The sequence below is a fragment of the Arvicanthis niloticus genome, chromosome 20 (assembly GCF_011762505.2).
Source record: "Arvicanthis niloticus isolate mArvNil1 chromosome 20, mArvNil1.pat.X, whole genome shotgun sequence".
Lineage (NCBI taxonomy): Eukaryota > Metazoa > Chordata > Mammalia > Rodentia > Muridae > Arvicanthis > Arvicanthis niloticus.
The window spans coordinates 31042062-31062386 of record NC_047677.1 but is presented as its reverse complement, the minus strand read 5'-3'; the positions used below and the strand labels follow the sequence as shown (position 1 = coordinate 31062386).

The 20325-nt window shown below is 37.1% G+C and overlaps 1 long non-coding RNA gene across 1 annotated transcript; it reads left to right on the top strand.

Annotated features, from left to right (window-relative positions):
* The first annotated feature begins 298 nt into the window (after positions 1-298).
* Positions 299-6619, top strand: LOC143435268 (uncharacterized). The gene is made up of 3 exons (XR_013105405.1): positions 299-1104; positions 2918-2993; positions 5635-6619. It is a non-coding gene; the product is annotated as an uncharacterized LOC143435268 (long non-coding RNA).
* The last annotated feature ends 13706 nt before the right edge of the window (positions 6620-20325 follow it).

Genomic DNA, 20325 nt, shown 5'->3' with positions numbered 1-20325 from the left:
CAGATATTAATCTGCATTAGGGGATCATAATGTACTTGCCCTGTGAAAGGCTTTGATTCAAAATCCTTGTGATTTATTATTTAATCAAACACGCAACTCTTATTAAATATCAATTAACTGCATGTTTGGGTTTATTTTATAGTTCCTCGAACAAATTGAAACAGACACTATTATTCACAGTGAATGTTTTACAACCAATTTTTTTTATAATAATGTAAATGAAAAGGTGTTCATAGCAGAGAACCAGATGGAGAATGGAAACTCTGAGAGGCAAGAATTCTGTCTTTTAGGAACTTTTTTTTTTTTTTTTTCAGAGTTTCAATGAAACATCATGGTAAATTTCCTTTTAATTATTAAAGTAATAATGGTACCAATTTTATGTTTTATTATGTATTTTGCTGTCATATATGTGTTTTACAACATCTGTGAGTATTGGGGGATGGGGATGTGTGCAGTTTTATGTGTGAGCAAGATGAAATGTGTGTGCAGATGTGCATGGGTGGTGGGCGTTGACTTAAAGTGTCATCCCTCAGGTACCCTCCATCTTATTTTTAAGACAGTGTTTCCCACTGAGACTTGGGTCTAGCCAGTTAAACTAGACTGGCTGACCTGCAAGCTCCAGAGATCAGCTTGCCTCCTCCTCTCCAGCTCTGAGATTACAAGCCTGTCCCACAATATTAAGGTTTTTACGTGGGTGCTGGGGATTAAACTCAAGTCCTCACACTGATGTAGAAAGCACTTTTCCAATTGAGTTGTTGCCCCAACTAGGTGTGTGTGTGTGTGTGTGTGTGTGTGTGTGTGTGTGTGTGTGTGTGTGTGACAGTGATCATGCTTTCTCAGTTTTTTCTATTATTTATAAGTGTTTTAGTTAGGGTTACTATTGCTGTGACAAAACACCATGGTCAAAGCAACTTGTGGAAGAATGGGCTTATTTAGTTTATGCTTCCATATCACAGTTTATCACCAAAGGAAACCAGGACAGACATTCAAACTGGTCAAGAACAAGAGGGCAAGAGCTGACAGAGAGGCCATGGAGAAATGATGCTTACTGACTGTACTGGCTGGTTTTGTGCATCAACTTGACACAAGCTAGTGTCATCACAGGTAAGGGAGTCTCAGTTGAGGAAATGCCTCCATGAGATCCAGCTGTAAGGCACTTTTTCAATTAGTGATCAATGGGGGGAAACCCAGCCCATGGTGGGTGGTGCCATCCCTGGGCTGGTGGACCTGAGTTCTATAAGAAGACAGGCTGAGAAAGTCAGGAGGAGCAAGCCAGTAAGCAAAACTCTTCCATGATCTCTGCATCAGCTCCTGCCTTCAGGTTCCAGCCCTGCTTGAGTTCCTATCCTGACTTCCCCCAGAGATAGACTATAATCTGGAAGTCTAAACTGAATAGACCCCTTTCTTCCCAGCTTGCTTTTTGGTCCTGGTGTTTTGTCACAGAAACCAAACCCTGATTAAGACAATGACATGCTCCCCATTGCTTGCTCAGTCTGCTTTCTTATAGAACCCAGAACCTCTGGTCCAGGGATGGTACTACCCAAACTGAGCTGGGCCTTCCACTACCAATCTCTAATTATGAAAATGACCTACAGTCAGATCTTCTGGAGGGATTTCTCCAGTTGAGCTGCCATCCTTTTAGATAACTCTAGTTTTCTTCAAGTTGACACAAAACTACCCAGCACAATGAGTTAAGCCTGTAGTCATTATTTTATAGGTTACTCATAAATTAGATCCATCCCCATCCTTTATAAGATTCCAAATGTCCTATTACAGCTTCTTCTAAAGAGAATCTCTTGGATTACCCAGGAGCTCAAGCTGGGTGGTCTTCAATTATGGGTGAGGAGTTTGTTTATCAGTTGTGGGACTTTGGGTGCATATTTAACTTCTTTGATACTAAGGATTTTTTCAAGGATTTATTACTATTTCTAATAAAATAGATTTAGCTCTCAATTTGACACACCTGGTAAAAGGGTACTTCAGTTAAAGAGTATTTTGCATCCTTGTCTGTGAGGTAATTTTTAATTGCCAATTGATGTGGGAGAGCCCAGATCAGCCCACAGTGGGCATTACCATCCCTAGGCTCCTGGACCTTGGATTTACACAAAAGGCAGTTAAATAAGCCAGTAAGCAGTGTTCCTCCATGGTTTCTATTTCAGTTTCTGACTCTGTATTTCTGTCTTGGTTTCTTTTGTTGATGGTGTTGTGCCAGGAAGAGTTTGTGTACCCCAAAAGACTGCCAAGGAGCCAATGCTGATGCAATTGCACTAGGGTCGATTTATTCAAGCTCGAGCTTGATAAAATGCAGTAGTCTCTAATGCAGTAGAACAGGAGGGTATAACCTTGAGCTCAGTTTCAGAGAGGCAAGAAGGGGGTGGTATTTAGCCTTGTACATGTTTGATTGGAGGGCCATTATGGCATTAACATAATTGGCTGGTGCTGGGAGCCAAACCATAAGCTTAACTTCTGCTTTCCTCCTGATTGGTAGTTAGGAAATGAAGTGCCAGAGGCAGACTTATAACCTGGAGGTGCAGATTTGTTGGGGAATAGTCTGGAAACTGGTGCTAGATGCAGGTTTGGTTGGGAGTAATTTGAAAACTGGTGCTAGGTACTGGCCCGTTAGTTAACTTGAGTTCAATCTTAGGTCAGGTTTTCTAAAATGGAGTCTGAACCCGAAAGTTCTGGTCTTTCAATCAGCTATAACCTGTAAGCTTAAATAAGCATTTTTTCCCCCCAAGTTGATTTTGGTCAGTGTTTGACCACAGCAGTCAAGAAACTAATCTGGCCTACCCTGTGATGACCATTTGTTGGTTGTATATTTGTGACAGCCACTGAATTTAACTGTGCCTTAAATATTCAATTTGGTGATGTCATCTATTTTATGCTACAACCTTGACATTGACTCTTTTCTGAGCAGGATAGAGCAGCAGCAGCAACTGAAGTGTGGTGTGTGTTCCTGTGTCTTCAAATGTCTCACTACTGTCCCTGAAGAGGTAAGTAACAAAGAGTTCATCATCTACAAACTTGTAAAATTTGACATTGTTGTGACAATGAAAACAAAATTATCCTCTTAGTAATGGTATTGTAGGAATCCATGGTTTTTTTTTAATGTTAACTAAAATTGATTCTCACAGAGGTAGGGGTGGGGAGGATGATCTCAGGTGTCAGTTACTGATAAAATACAATGATGATTCTCTTCTCTTCTCATCTCATCAGCTTGCTATCATAGGAAGTTATCATGAGCCTCAGTATAACCATCGAATTTAAATTGAGCCACTTACTAGGTTATCATCAATAAACCACATAAAGCTGTAGAAGCCACAATCTGGACATGTATGTATTAGTTTTGCAGAAATAATGGAAATGGGCCAAGAAAAATTTCAAAATCCAACTAAGCATTCATTTTAAAACTGTTTTTCAAGTGTTTGTATGCCCATTCTCAATAACTAATTCAAAAAAATTTATTATGTGATCTTGGATTTGGTTGGCAAGAATTTTATTGAGTATTTTTGCACCAATATTCATAAGCAAAATTGGTCTGAAGTTTTCTTTCTTTGTTGGGTCTTTGTATGGTTCCTTCCATTTCTATTTTGTGGAGTAGTTTGAGGAGAATTGGTATTAGCTCTTCTTTGAGAGTCTGCTAGAATTCTGCACTAAAACCATCTGATCTTGAGTTTTTGTTTTGTTTCTTTTTTTTGTTTGTTTGTTTTTGTTTTTTGTTCTTGGTTGGGAGGCTTTTAATGACTGCTTCTATTTCTTTAGGGGTCATGGGACTGTTTAAATAGTTTACCTGCTCTTGATTTAACTTTGCTATGTGAAATTTGAAAAGAAAAATAATCCACTTCATTTAGATTTTCCAGTTCTGTTGAGTAAACTCTTTTGTAATAAGATCTGATTATTATTTGAATTTCTTCTGTTTCTGTTGTTATGTCTCCCTTTTCATAGCTGATTTTGTTCATTTGGATACTGTTTCTGTGTTCTTTAGTTAGTTACTTTAGGATTTATCTATTTTGTTGATCTATCAAAGAATCAACTCTTGGTTTTCTTGATTTTTGTATCATTCTCTTTGTTTCTAATTGGTTGACTTCCACCCTGAGTTTAATTATTTTCTGCTCTTGGGTATGTTTGATTCTTTTTCTTCTAGAGATTTCAGATGTGCTGTTAAGTTGTTAGTGTAGGATATCTCCAATTCCTTTATGTGGGCACTTGGTGCTATGACTTCTTCTTTTAGCACTGCTTTCATTATGTCCCATAAGTTTGGGTATGCTATCTTCATTTTCATTGAATTCTGGAAAGTCTTTATTTCTTCCCTGACCAAGTTATCATCAAGTAGAAAGTTGATCACTTTCCGAGAATATGGGAACTTTCTGTTGTTTTTGTTGTTGTTGAAGTCTAGCCTTAGTCTGTGGTGATCTGATAGGATCCATGGGATTATTTCAATCTTGTAATTCACCATGATCAAGTAGGCTTCATTCCAGGGATGAAAGGGTATCTCAATAAATGAAAATTCACCAACATAATCTACTATGTAAACAAACTCAAAGAAAAAAACAACATGATCATCTCATTAGATGCTGAAAAAGCCTTTGACAAAATCTAACACCCCTTCCTGTTAAAAGTCTTGGAGAAAACGGGAATCCAAGGCTATACGTAAACATAATAAAATCCATATGCAGCAAACCAAAAGCCAATATCAAGTTAAATGGAGAGAAAATTTAAGCAAACACACGAAAATCAGGGACAAGACAACACTGCCTGCTCTCTCCCTATCTATTCAATATAATACTCAAACTTCTAGCTAGAGCAATAAGACAACAAAAAGAGATCAAGGGGATACAAAATGGAATGGAAGAAGTCAAGATATCACTATTTGCAGATAATCAGATAGTATAAATAAGTAACCCCCAAAATTATACCAGAGAACTACAGCTAATAAACAATTTCAGCAAAATGGCTGGATATACCATTAAATCAAACAAATCAGTAACCTTCCTTTACAGAAATGATAAATTGGCTAAGAAAGAAAATAGGGAACCATTGCTCTTTACAATAGTCTCAAATAGTATAAAATATCTTAGTGTAACTCTAACCAAACAAGCAAAGGAACTTCAAGTCTCTGAAGAAAGAAATAGATGAAGACCTCAGACAGTGGAAAGATCTCCCATGCTCAGGGATCAGTAGATTAACATAGTAAAAATGGCCATATATCTAAAATAAATGCAATCTCTATCAAAATTTTAACACAATTCCTCACAGACATGGCAAGAGCAATTCACAACTTCAAATGAGAAAACAAAAAACCCAGCATAGCAAAACCAATTCTCAACAACAACAACAACAACAAAAAAGCACTTCTGGGGGACTCACCATCTCTGACCTCAAGCTTTACTACAGAGCAATAGTGATTAAAAGTGCATGGTATTGGTATAGGGGCAGACAGGTTAATCATTGGAATCGAATTGAAGACCCAGAAATAAACCCACACACCTATGAACACTTGGTCTTTGACAAATAAGTCAAAAGAATACAGTGTAAAAAAGAAAACCTCATCAACAAATGGTATGGGTCTAACTGGTGGTCTACAAGTAGAAGAATGCAAATTGATCCATTTTTTTTTTATCTCCTTGCATAAAGCTCAAGTCCAAGTGGATCAAAGACCTCCACATAAAAGAACATACACTGAATATAATAGAAGAGAAAGTGAGAAAGAACCTTGAACACATTGGCGTAGATGAAAATTTCCCGACAGATCATCAGTGGCTCAGGCTCTAAGATCAACAATTGACAAATGGGACTACATGAGATTGAAAAGCTTCTGTAAGGCCAAAGACACTGTCAAGAGAACAAAGTGGCAACCTATAAATTAGGAAAAGATATTCACTAACACACATCTGATAGACCCAATATCCAAACAATACAAAAAATGCAAGAAGTTAGGCTCTCAAAAACCAAATAACCCAATTCAAAAATGAGGTACAGATCTAAACAGAGAATTCTCAACAGATGGGTCTCAAATGGCTGAAAAGCACTTAAGAAGAAATGTTCAACATCCCTTTTCTTTGGGAAAATGCAAATCAAAATGATTCTGAAATTTCACCTCACACCAATCAGAATGGCAAAGATCAAAAGCTCAAGTGACAATACATGCTGGCGAGGATATGAAAAAGAGGAACGCTTCTCCATTGCTGCTTGAATTGCACACTGATACAACCACTCTGGGAATCAATCTGGTGATTTGTCAAAAAATTGGAAGTAGCTCTACCTGAAGACCCAGCTATACCATTCCTGGGAATATACTCAAAAGTTGTTCCACCATACCACAAGGATAAGTGCTTCACTATGTTCATAGCAGCCTTATTTGTAATAACCAGAAGCTAGAAAATAATCCAGATATCCATCAACAGAAGAATGGATACAGAAAATGTGGTTCATTTACACAATGGAATACTATTTGGCTATTAAAAACAACATTATAAATTTTACAGGCAAATGGATTGAACTAGAAAGTATCATCATGAGTGAGGTAACCCAGACCCAAGAGTACAAGCCTGGTATGTACTCACTGATAAGTGGATAGTAACCAAAAAGTTCATAATATCTATGATACAACTCACATACCATAGGAAGCTTAACAAGAAGGAAGGCCCAAGTGTGGATATCAGAAACCCACTTAGAAGAGATATAAAATAATTATGGGAGACAGAGGGAGGGAGGAAACTGGGTGGGAGAGGCAGAGGGAAGGGGAAAAGGAGGGGCAGGATTACTTATGAGGAGAGACAGGAGGGACACCCAGAGATACAGGGAAATGAATTGAAATATGCAGCAGTGGTGCTAAGGAGCAGGGGGAACTTCTAGAAAGTCCCAGAGACCTGGGATGTGAGAGGCTACCAGAACTCAATGAGGATGACCTTAGCTGAAATACCCAACACTAGGGAGATGGAACAAAAAGAGATAACCTCCAGTAGATAGACTGGCCCTCAGTTGAGGCAGGGGCCCACCTACCCATCTTCGAAATTTTAATCTCAGAGTTGTTTCTGTCTAATTGAAATACAGGGAAGAAAATGGAACAGAGACTGAACCAAAGGCCACCCAGTGACAGGCCCACCTTGAGGTCCATCCTATGCATGCACACTAAATCCTGACATTATTACTGAGGCCATATTGTGCATTCGGACAGGAGCCTGGCATGGCTCCTATGAAAGGCTCTACCAGCAACTGACTGAGACAAATGCAGATACTTATAGCCAGCCATTGGATTGAAGTTGGGGACCAATATGGAAGTGTTAGAGGAAGGACTGAAGGAGCTGAAGGGGATTGCAATCCTATAGAAAAAACAACAGTATCAACTAACATGGACCCCCCCCCCCCCCGAGCTCCCAGAGACTAAGACAAAAACAACAAAAACGTGTACATGGGCTGGTTTGTGGCTGAAGGCACATGTGTAGCAGAGGACTGTCTTGTATGGCCTCAGTGGGAGAGGATGCTCTTAATCCTATGGAAATTTGATGTCCCAGCGAAGAGGAATGCTTGTGGGGTGAGGTGGGAATTGGTGGACAGGTAGAAAAGCACCCTCTCAGAGGTAAGGGGTAGTGGTAGAGGATAAGGGGAGAAGAACTCAGAGAGGGAGCAACTTTTGGAATGTAAATAAATAAAATAATTTTTAAAAACCTATTAATACAAAATAATAATAATTTATATATATAATATCTATCTATCATCTATCTATCTATCTATCTATCTATCTATCTATCTATCTATCTAATGGCTTGTGTTGAAATAAAGTAGTAAATAAGATGTATAAAATTCATTTACTTTGCTACTTTTAAAACTGAACAAAAACAGAATAGTAAGGAGATAAAAAAAATTCTGTTTTGAAGTGATGGAAGAAGTAGAAAGAAAGTGGGTAGAGAGAGGTAGAGTGAGAGAAAAGTGTTAAAGGAGAGATGTAGAAAGAGAGTCAATACCCTGGCTGTCATTCATGTGAAGAAAAGGAGGCATTTACTTTTGCTGGAGTTCTAGTAACAGAAAAATACCCAGTTCCTTAAAATAGCTGTTAGTTTATTTCTCATTGTTGTAGCCAAAAAGCTTATGTAAGGGAAGAATAGTAAAGTCCACTCAAGGATTGAGAGTGACATTCTGATGGGGCAGGTGTGGGGGCCAAGATCCCTGTGTCATGGGTGGATTAGGATGTAGAGAAGACCAGAAGGAAAGCTGGGTAGAAACCAGAGATACTAGTTCTTAGTATCCTACATGCATAATACATTGTGGTCCCTATCCTCCCATGCAGTGCCACCAGCCTGGAGACCCAGGAGTAACACATGAGTATTTGGGGGGACATTTCACAATAATAACATCTAGGTGACACTTTTCCACCACAAGATTTCTATCATTTGAGGTTTGGTTATAGAGAAAAGTGGGAAATAATAATAAGCCCCAGTACTGTGAATATGTCTTTACATTCCTGAACATCTCTACAGAACAGCTGGACCATAGCTTTTCTTGTTACTGGTTCAAACCAAACAAATAGCACTGTATCCATAGAGCTCTCATTTTGTATTCTTGCCAAAGTCTCAAGTTTTCTACCTATAGCTTTTTTTATTTTAACCATGAATCTTTTGAGAGTTGTAGGTTTATATATGACTAGAGATTTTTTTCTTTTGTTTATGTGATGATTCTGGTGGGAAACACCTTTTTTTTTTTATTTCTTATAGGCCATGAATGGTTTCTCTGTGGGCACACCCCCATGACCAGTTTGTCCATTTTGACTGTATTATCTAATTATTTAGCAGATTGTCTTTATCAAGGATGGATACACTTCCTCCTCAAAAGGTGATGCTCACGGATTAGCATTTTCATTCTGCTAATTGTGTGTTGTTATGATAACATCTGCCATCTGCATTAAAAATTCCTAAGCGGCTTGTCCTTTATAAGGATTACAACATTCTACCTAAATAATCTTTGTCACCTATACAGACAAATTATCACTCATTTTCACTTGAGAATGGTGCTCTCTACTGTGTTCATTACTGCACATATAGTCTATAGTGCGTTGGCTTTTCTGTGAGCCCTGAGAGTGGTAATTAACTTAATTTGAATAATATTGACATTTTTTATTTTGAATAGATTTACACTAAAATTTCTTCTTTTGTTTATAAAAATTGCATATTTAAATTTATAATCTAAAACATTGCATATAAATATATATTTATATTATATTTATATCTTACAAATTTATATATAAATATATTGATTTTAAATGTGTGTGTGTGTGTACGTGTGTGTGTGTGGTACACAGGTGCCTTGCAATAGGCATATGATTGGAAGTCAGAGGTCAGAGGACAACTTGCTGTAGTTATCTCCTTCCACCATGTTGGTTCTCAGGATTGAACTGAGGTTGTCCATCTTGGTGGCAAGCCTCTTTACTTGTCGAGCCGTCTTGTAGCCCAGTTCTCTTGCCCCCCCCCCCCCTTTTTTCCCCTTTAAGCTTGGTTCAATACATATGTTTTGGGAAATCTCTTTTGCCATTTTCCTTCTTCTAATTATGATTCTGGGTATGCCTATTTTAAAACATTGGTGATTTTAATTTACTGGCCAAGTCCATGAATGCTAGGAAGGAAACAGCAGTGAGGTGTTTCCTCTGAAGCATCCTCTGAAGCACCTCAGCCATAGATCTTCTCAGGTACTTATTTGCCATGTATCAGCAATAGGAAACACCTCCCTTGGTCTGCTTTTCCTGTTTCCAGGCTAATTACTTAACCTCTGGGTTAATGACATTTTTACTTACAGCTTAGCACAAGTCTAGGAGAAAGGGAGGGCAGCTTGTCTGTTCTTCCAAACAGGCCCTCTGTCACTTCTTATGTGGCTTGGACTAGTCTCTAGAGTGCACAACCATGAAGGACTTCATCTAACCACATTGCATCCTTAATTTATTGGTACCTTGGTGCTTCTAGTCCTTCTATCTGAATATTAAAGACCTGTTCCCTTTATTATACTTCTGAGTTTTATTTCTGTGATATTGTGTTATATTTCTCTACCTGGTGTTATATTTATTTACTTTGTTTTCTTTTACATTTATTCTGTCATTTCATGGAAATTTGGTTGAAAGTTAGCACACTATAGTTGCTGAGTGTCTGTAATGGTTGGCTTTAATGATGACTTACTATAAGTTAGAATCAACTGAGCTGTGGTATTCACATGTAGAATTGTTTGGATTGCCCTAACTGATGAGAGAAGAACCCCCTCAAGGTGAGAAGCTCCTTCTGGTATATACCAGATGAAAATAGGGCATTGCAGAAAGATTATTCGCCTTTTGCAGCTGCAGTTTTTGCAGTCTTTCAGATATATGAGATAGCTGATGTTATACTGTTTCAATTGTACACATGCATTCTATTGGTTATGTTCCTCTAGAGCAGTGGTTCTCAACCTTCCTAATGCTATGAGCCTTTAATACAGTTCCTCCTGTTGTGGTGACTCCCAATCATAAAATTATTTTTGTTGCTATTTCATAACTCTAACTTTGCTACTCTTCTGAATCATAATGTAAGTAGTTTTGAAGGTAGAAGTTTGCCAAAGGGGTCGGAACCCACAGGTTGAGAACCACTGCTTTAGAAGACACTGAGTGATATACTTTCTAACCCAATCTTTATGATAATTATTTCTAGCATATTTTTGTTTATTAATTAACTATATGTATATCAATCTTTACGGATGTCCATATCAACAGTACTTCTGTGGGATTATGGTCTAAGCATGTGCTCCCATGTGTTTTGGAAGGTAGTGCAAGCTTATGGAGTCTGGCTTCGTTATGCCAGTAGTAAGTCCCTGGGAGTGGGCCTAACATGATTATAGCTGTGCTAATTCCAGCACACTTCCTGTTTCATTATCTACTGTCATGTGAACAAGCCCCCACCACACACTTCTCCATCATTGATCAAAAGGCTCTGATCTGCCTTGCCCACCATGATGGATCGAGGTATCTCAAAACCATAAGCACAAAGAAATCTTTAGCCTTTAAGTAGATTTTACAGGTATGATGAATATATGTATGTATGTATGCCTGTTTGTTAATCTTAATTCTTATATACATTTGTACATTTTTAAACTGGAACATGTATAAGTCTTGATATTTATGTTTAAACTTATTTATGTTGTACAGAAATATATATAGGAGATTAAATCATTTTGGATTGAGTTTTATAAAAAATAATTTTATATGAATTACTTCGTTTTTTTTTTAACCTTCTGTGAATCCTTCAAAATATTAACATTGGAGTGAGTGTGGTTAAACAGCTCATCACTGAGCCTGATAACTTTGAAATCAAGACACAAAAACTTAATTTAGAATAAGGAGCAGAGGAAAGTATTATATACCGGGGAGCTTGCATGTACCCATTCTTCTCAGGTGATGCTACTCATTGACATTGTGGCATGAGTATGTTGGAAACAAGCCCAGAGAGAATATACTCATACATATCATAGGCTCGGGTTGTCCCTGGAACTCTTGGATATTATTTTTACAAACTGAGTGCGAGAGACTAGCTGCTGTTATGCCATGTTTATTATAATCATTCAGGGCATTCTCAGCAGGTCAGTGGCTTCATCACTCACCTGACCAGCTATTTTTAGAACTATTCATACTATTGTAATAGTGATATTGTGAAGGATGTCTTTTTTCAGATGCTGTAATTCAAAGAAATGATGTGAGGCCTGTTAAAACAGATGTTCTTAAGCAGTTAGTGAAGTGCTCCTGAGTCAGAGAGGTAGGGTTTGAAGTGAATCTACTTTGTTATTAAGGTAATTATCAGGGAGACAACATTCCCGAATACTAGATATGCAAGCAACTTTATGAAAAATTCTGATTCAAGTGAATGCAAGCCCATAAAATCTTAGCTCCACTAGCTCCTCCCTGATTCATAACTCCTTCCCTGTCCACCCCAATTTGCATTCCCTTTTCTTCTGCCTCATTTTGAGTTAGTTCTGGGAGGCTTTGAAATGCAATGTAACACATTACATGCAATGTGTTATAACACTCACTCCTTCCTCCATTCCTACCAGGTCCATCACCCACCTTTGTAGGTTAACTAGTTGTGTCTTCTTTTTCTTGTAACCCATCAAGTCTATTTTATGATGCTCATATATCTTGGATGCATGGCCTTCACTGGAAAGTGATTAACTGGGGCAGAACCCTTAAAACTGACACTTCCTGTCTCAGCAGATATTGGTTGCCAATGACTCTTTAGCTAGGGTCGGGATTCTATGTCTCTCGTCCCTTTTCCTGCTGGAATCTCATCTGTCTTGACCCTTCCCAGGTCTTATACATGCTGTCACTACATTTGTAAATCATATGTGTAACTACTCTTCACATACCATTTTCATTCTAATTCATTAAATTTCCCATAATATGATGAACCTTTAATTTTAGTTAACAGCACATAATGTCAACACTAAGAACATATATTTTCATGTTACTATTTAAGGACAATATATTTGCCTTAGTTAAATAGACAGAATTGAAAGTAGCATTCTAATATGGCCAATGAGATGATAATGAAAATAAATGGTATGATAAAATTGTTTTTGTTATATGGAAGTCAGTCTAAATAAAATATATTTGATAAAAATGCATACAACATTCCATCTGCCAATCAAATAAATTTTAGTGTATTTAGCAAAATAAATAGAACACCAAACCATATAAATTACATATTAATATCAATATTAATATGTAGTTAGTGAATGGAAAGCAGAAACATATGCTTTATCTGAGGGTACTGACAAATTACCAATAGAATAATGTCCCAATATTTTATATAACTAACTAGATACAGTGAGATTAGTTTGAAAAACATTTATGAAGCAGAGACTTGCTAGACACTACTGAATTTATTTATTTTCCGTTGTAGAGCACCAGAAAGAAAAAATGCTTCATGCTGCCTTACATATTGATTCTCTTCTTTCAGTGAGAAGTTGAACCAAATGATGTATCATTTAGAATCTAGAGCAGTTAACCACCTTTATTTATTCTCTCTCTCAGACTCTTTTCTCTTCCATTTGCTGTTAAGATAGAGATAATTCCCAGGATCCATTAGACCTCAGGGATTGATGGAGTCACTGAGAAGTATGACTTTATCAATGCATACCACATGACTAAGATGTTTAGTACACATGTCTTTATATTATCTACTTTACCTAAGGAATTCAGGCTTCCTTTATGTACTAAGCATCAATTCCTTTAAACAACTCTAGCAAACTGTTATTCAATTTCTGTTTTTGAATGGGAAATGAAGAATATTTGTTCATACCTAAACATATTGAATTTTGTTGACGATTAGGACTATCTTGAAATACTTTAATCCTTGAAGTCCATGCTTACAGACTCTTGGGCCACTTCACACATCCATTACTGCTTTATTTCAGAGTATTTTGGATGTGTCTCTTTCTTACAGGAATGTTAAAGTTATTGAGCCAGCAGTCCTCAGCTTTCCTTATGGTTATCATCTTTGCTATCAGTGAGTTTTATCTGGTTCTGTTTACAAACTCTACTGCACATTATAAGTTCTGAATATCTCCACTTGGTCCTAAATGTATTCAAAACAGAATTATCAAATAAAAATATTGCCTGCAGTTTTACATACACTGCTTTGAGTTCCCAGTGAGTCACAGACCCTGACCTATTCAGGAGCTATTTTAAACCCACAGAATAGAAAACACACACACACACACACACACACACACACACACACACACCATTAATCTTTAAATCCCTTGGATGACTCAATGACTGGAAAGTCATGAATCTTTCTTTGCTACTCCAGGACAGTCAGGAAAGTGGCCAGAAGCCACTTACCTGAAAACTTACATAGCTGGTTGGCTTTATCTCCTCCACTACTGCATCTCATTCTCCTTTGCCCCAGTCTTCTGATTCTCTCCCTCTCCCTAGGCTGTGAGAACCTGTAAGTCTGGCCTCTTTCTTTTGGCCCAGCCATTAGCCACTGGCATTTTTATTGAAAGATCAAAAACCAATTGGGGGCAAGACCTTCAGCATCAGTAAACACAGATCAAAGAATCAGACCTACCACCCTACATAAAAAACCCTACATTTCTCTTCTCTCAGATGGTTCTCTTTCTAGGCTTGACTTCAGGTTGTAATGTTCAGTTATCTAGCTAATTACTATGTAGCCCAAGGAAATATGTTTTATCTCTGTCCTTGTCTCCCAGATTTTAACTCATGTAGATCTTTATGCAACTTTGTCTTACTGCTTCTTATAGCTTCCCAAGACAAAGTAATTTCTAATTTGGAGTTATAAATTTTTCAGCCTGGAACTATAAGTCCAAGTCATGTAAAACAGTGAGTGAATGGGTTAGAGGGGTTTTGGGGTACACTCACTACTGTTGTTTAGGTAAATTGACATGATGCCAATCTGTGATCTAAGTATGTTCACTCATGTACTTTACTCTTTCTTTTAGTCAGACAATCTGCTCTTTAAACAAAAATAAAACAATTGTCCTTTTTTTTCTGAGAATTTCATATATATATTCTCTCCTACTTCATGATCTATCTATCTATCTATCTATCTATCTAATCATCTATCATCTATCACCTATCTATCTGTCTCTATATATGCTTCTCTCTCTCTCTCTCTCTCTCTCTCTCTCTCTCTCTCTCTTTCTCTCCTTAGTCATTTAGTGCTGACCATGTATGTATGGGTGTAGAGCCATTCATATCTGGGCATTAGATACCTAAAAGAAGCTCCACCCTGAAAAAAATCTCTCATGCCCACCTCCCCCAGAAACTGCTTATTGTCTATAGTTCTTCAGTAAGTGATGGAGCTTGGAGGTTATCTGAGCATTCCACATCAGTTATAGTGGCTGGCTTGATCTTATGGGAGTCTTGTAAAAATAATGGTGACTGCTCTAAGATCATGAATGGGATAACCATACCATGCCCAGAAGACAGAATTTCAGACCACTGAAATTCTTACTTTCTATAAGTCTCCTCTTCTTCAGTGTTTCCAGAGCTTTGGTGGTTGAGGACCAGACACTCAGTCTCATGTCCTCACCACATGACCATGTTTGAAAATAGCCCAGTATATGGGTTTGAACATAAATATAGAGAAGGAAATCCGACAGCATAAATATTTAGTAAAATAACAATAGGAGCCATGGACTTTGGACCAGGATGATAAGGCATAAAACTCCTCCTGTGGATCAGTCCTCAATCCAATGAGAAAGTGATTGGTGAGCCCACAACACCTGTGCCATTATTACACCAAGTAAACACCTTGCCTTGACACAATATCAATGTTATAACTTTTCATGTTATCCCAAAAGCTCTCCAATGTTCCACTTTTGGATGTTTTTTCTAAATGTAGCATTGATCTGTGGTCCAATTCCTCTAACTTATCATCCAAACCCAGTACTCTATTTTCCAAATGATCTTGTTTATCAGTGAGACTTTGCACTATGAATTTTTTTTAGCTTTTTGAGTTTTTCATTTCTAGTATCATCTTAGTTTACTTCAGTAATTCTAACTTTCTATTGAATTCTGTTTTCATTATGTTGGATTGAATTTTGCCTTCATACCTGTTTGGTTTTGTTGTCTTGGAGTATAACCATGCTTTCTTTGTGTTGCTTGAACATAGTTATAATCATTTTTTTTTTTAGATTCCTTGTCAAATAATTCATGTCATTCTTGCTGCAGTCCATTATCAGAGGTGAGATTTTTAGAGGAGACATGTCTTGGATTTTTCTGGTTTTGTCCTGTGCTGGGACTTTTGAATCTGAAGTTGGTTGAAATATGAGGCAGGAGTGCTGATAGTCTAGGGAGTGTGTACCAGTCATCTCTGGGAGCTAGTGGACCTGTATAAGTGTGGGCCTAGGGCTCTGCTCAGCATCTAGAGACTCCCTTATGTGTTGGTACCAGAAACTAGTGTATGGCAGAAGTTGAAGCTAGTGGCTCAAGCTTCAACACACCTTATCTGTCAGTACCAGGAGCTAAGAGGTTGAGGGAATTTAGGATTCTGTTTGGGTTCTGGAGACATCTTGCTTTTCTATTTCAGGAGTTAAAGGATTAAATTAATGTTGAGTGCTCAGAGTCCAGGAACCCTTTGAAGCCAGGATCTAGGGCGGAAGTTTGGGTATAGGGATGGCTGCCTGAACACCTCTTACATGTTGTTGCCTGAACAGACTCAGAGAAACTTCTCCACAGAATGAATGGTGGTAAATTCAGAGACTCATGGCAGCTCAGGATTTTTTTATATAAATACCATTTGAAGGATCAGACTGAAGCAGAGTATTTATGCATTTTTACTACTCCTGTAAGGCTTAGGGAACACTTTGAAATAGGAAATAGAAAGAAGAGAAGTAGATCAGATCATCAGGAAAAGGATCATGAAATACTGTCTTCTAGACATAACCATTGGAAATATAATCTCAGAGCAGCTTCAGATGACTGTGCTGAGCCTGCATTTGATTGGGGCTGACAAAAACCAATCACAAATTAGGGAGGGGCCTCAAGGAGTCCCATAATTCTATGATGAACTTTGGGCAACTGATGGAGTCTGGAGAAGAGCAGTTACTACCTTTAGTTGTGTACTAAGCAGTGAATCCATCAGGCTTCAGTTGATAATTTCAAACCTGTGGCCATGCAGATGGGCTTCCTTAAAATCAGTGAGCTACAAAACAAAATTAAAAGACATAAATTCAGGAAATGGACCAGTAGAGTGCAGACAGTGATGACAAGGATAAGAAGAAGCTAAGAGAGAGGATGTAATGAGTACTAAGATGTTTACTATGTACGTGTAGGAAACTGTCATAGAAGAGATTTAATAGTTATGTATCCAAAAGGAAGATTTTCAACAAGGAGGCAGCATCTGATTTATAGTTTCAAAAGACAACATGATTCTTCTTATACTCTAGCAAGGGTGAACTTTAAAAGCAAATGTATTCTTTAGAACTGTCTTACCTAAGAGATCCATGCCATTTTGTATGGTGGCCTTCAATATCTCTAGTCATAATTTCTAGTCTGCTACATATTGCTATAGACCTGTCCTAACCATTGGGTATAAGAGTTAAATATCAATATACTTTTAAAAAGTCCAAAATAAATGGCTCGTGGGTTATCAGCTCTATGTTGCTTATTGAGTAAAGACCACCTAGAAGTTACATCACTCAAACTTTTCTGTATTATAATTTTGCAAGCATACCTTTCTATATACACAGCAGTGTCTCTGTCTCCTTCAATATTTGCCTTTATTTCCTCATGTTATAGGCTAAGTAAATCTTATTTAATGTTCCATTTTCTTTCCTGCTTAGATGCTAGAAATCACTTCCTATCTGAATCTCTTCTTCTATGGTTGCCTTTTAATCCCGTTCTGCACAAGTTACTGTGACCTTTTCAAAGTATAAATCTGATTGTATCTTCCCTGCCTAGAACTCTTAATAGGCTTCTTATTGCCCTGAGGAAAAACAAAACAAACCCCATTAATATGGCCCAAAGACACTGCTTTATTTGATTTCTGGTTGCTTCTCTGACCTTTCTACATTCTTCTCCCTCTTGGTTTTGCTCAATAAACCCCAACCACTCTGTCTTCTTTGCTGTTCCTATGTGGGACAAAGTTCTCTGGATTATGTCTGTTGAAGCTGTTTCTCCCACTAGGTTGAAGGGCAACAACCAACAAAACAAAACAAAACAAAACAAAACAAAACAAAACAAAACAAAACAAAACAAAAAATACCCAAGCTTTTTCTTAGCTCTGTGTAAAGTAACCTTCTAGTCCCAACATTCTTCATCAATATATTAAGTCAGCTAGAACATGTATTAAATCTAAGATCATCATGTTGCAGCTCATTTATGACTCAGTTTTTACTACACTGGATGTACTGTAATTTAAACTCTAGTCATTCTAACTCCTATGAAAGGTTTCACATACAACAATCAGTCAATAAATATATATTTTCTAGTTTCATGATCACATATCTATTTTCAGCCTCATTTAAAATCTCTATAGAGGCAAAGGAGGTGTTCAATCAGTCTTCTTCTAATAAATCACTTTAGAGATTTATATGTGAAGTAGATGTCTTCTAAATACTATGTGACAGCACATAGATTAATAATGAGAAAACCTGAAGAGGCATATTAAAATAAATTCATCAAAACATCCTTTTTAGGTACCTGGAGATATGGCTCAGACGTTAAAAGCACTGGTTCTTCTTTCAGAGATTCTGAGTTCAAGTCTTGGCAACCTCATGGTGGCTCATAACTATCCATCATGGGATCTGGCATGCTTTCCTGACATTCAGGTGTATATGCAGATAGAGCACTTATGAAAAATAAAAATATCTTTAAAAAACACCCTTATAAAGTATTAAACTGGTCGTGAAGCCTCATTAGTTCAATGTAGGTTATGAGTTTTAAAATTAATACTATGAACAAAGCACCCATAAATCTTGTTATGTCAAAATGGTTTTATGTACAATAAGTTATTACCCAGTGCAGGTAGCATAGAAAACCAACACTACTAATATTTAGGCTCAATTCTAGATCCATAACATCAAAATATTTGGACTTAGTAAGCAAACATTTAAATTCAGTCCATGTTGAGAATGCCCAGCACTTGCAATGATGTTGCTATTTTTAAATTATGGGTTTTGTGTGTGAAAATTATTTTTTCTTCTCAAAATATTCCATCAAATTTTGTGGCATCATTTCTTTCCTTAAAAATTTTATCTTCATATTTGCTTACTTGTACAAGTGAACTCTTGAATTTTCTTTCTTCTCTCATTAAATTTTTAAAAGATTTGTGTCAACTAGTTTGTCTTTATTGTAATATTTTAGGAACTAAAATAATTGTCAAAAATGCTGTACTGCATGAAAATACAAGTTTAAACATCTTAATTTTTTGGTATCTGGTTCATATAATCATAAACCTCAATGCAATTTGTCAAGACAAGATTTAAATTCTTTGAAGTGAAAACATAATCTAGGCTATTTAATGACTTTCATAATTCAGCAAACATGGGTTTCATATGATCCATATTTAAGTAATTAAGAAAAGCACAAACACAAACACGAATATGGATTCGATATAAGTATTTGTGTTAGTGACATTTCTGTTGCTCTCCTAAATGCCATGACTAAATGTAACTTAAGGATGAATTTATTTCCATTTATGATTCTGAAACAGAAAGTGTGTTATATCAGGGAAAGTATGGCAGGAGGCAGAAAAGGCATGATGGCCAGGGTAGCAAGTGGGCTGATCCCATTGTTGTCTGCACGCGGGAAGGGAAGAGAGAGAATGAGATCGTTATAAGCTCTCATAGCCTACCCCTAGTGATGTACATCCTCCCTTAAAACTCTACCTCATAAATATTCCCTAATCTTTCCAAAGAGCAGTGCCAAGTATTCAAATACATAAGAGCAATACTCGCAGGCTCTTTAAAAGCAACACTGTGTATCACAAGTGACTGTGCCTGTGGAAGAGTCAGTAAAGTAGTCTTGGGCTAGTGGCTTTAGAAACAGTCCTGGCTGTATTCATTCATTGTTGTTTCAATGATAGGGACGTATAAGTAAAAGGACAGCAAGGTTCACTTCCTTTTATTATTACTTTTTTTTTGAGATTATAACATGATTAAATCATTTCCTTTTCATTTCCTCCCTCTGAATGCTTACATATACCTTTCTCTTAAATTATGTTTTCTGTAGATGGTATAACTGTATATGTACATACATAAATATTCCTAAATATAACCGGCTTGGTCTGTATACTCTTACTCATATGTGTGTTTTTAGGGATGACCAGTTGATGTTGGATAACCAGTTCATATTTTTCTCCCTTGGGAAGACCATTTCTCCCACTCCCAGTATTTCTTTTACCTGTAGTTCTTTACATTGAGCTGTGGCCTTATGGGATTTCCCTCAACCAGTATAACATATCTGTTGTTGATATCCTTACTCAGCTCATGTGTAGGCAGTTATGTTTGTGAAACATGATGGGTGTAGCTTCTAACATTCCTTGGAGACACAGTCCTAAGGCAAACTTCCTGACCCTCTGGCTCTTACACACTTTTCTTCTTTTTGGTTCTATAATATTCTGCCTTAGGTCAGGAGGTTGTTTGGGAGTCCACATCTGACTCTATAGTTATTTTCTCAGCCGTGTTCATTGATGCTCTTTTCACAGTAGCTTAGAAATAGAAAAACCTTAAACATCCTTCAGCTGACCAATAAATAATGAAAACGTGCTTCATATATATTCCATGGAATGCTATTCAACTGTAAGGAAACATGAAATCATGAAATTTGCATCTAAGTGGCTTGAACTAGGAAAG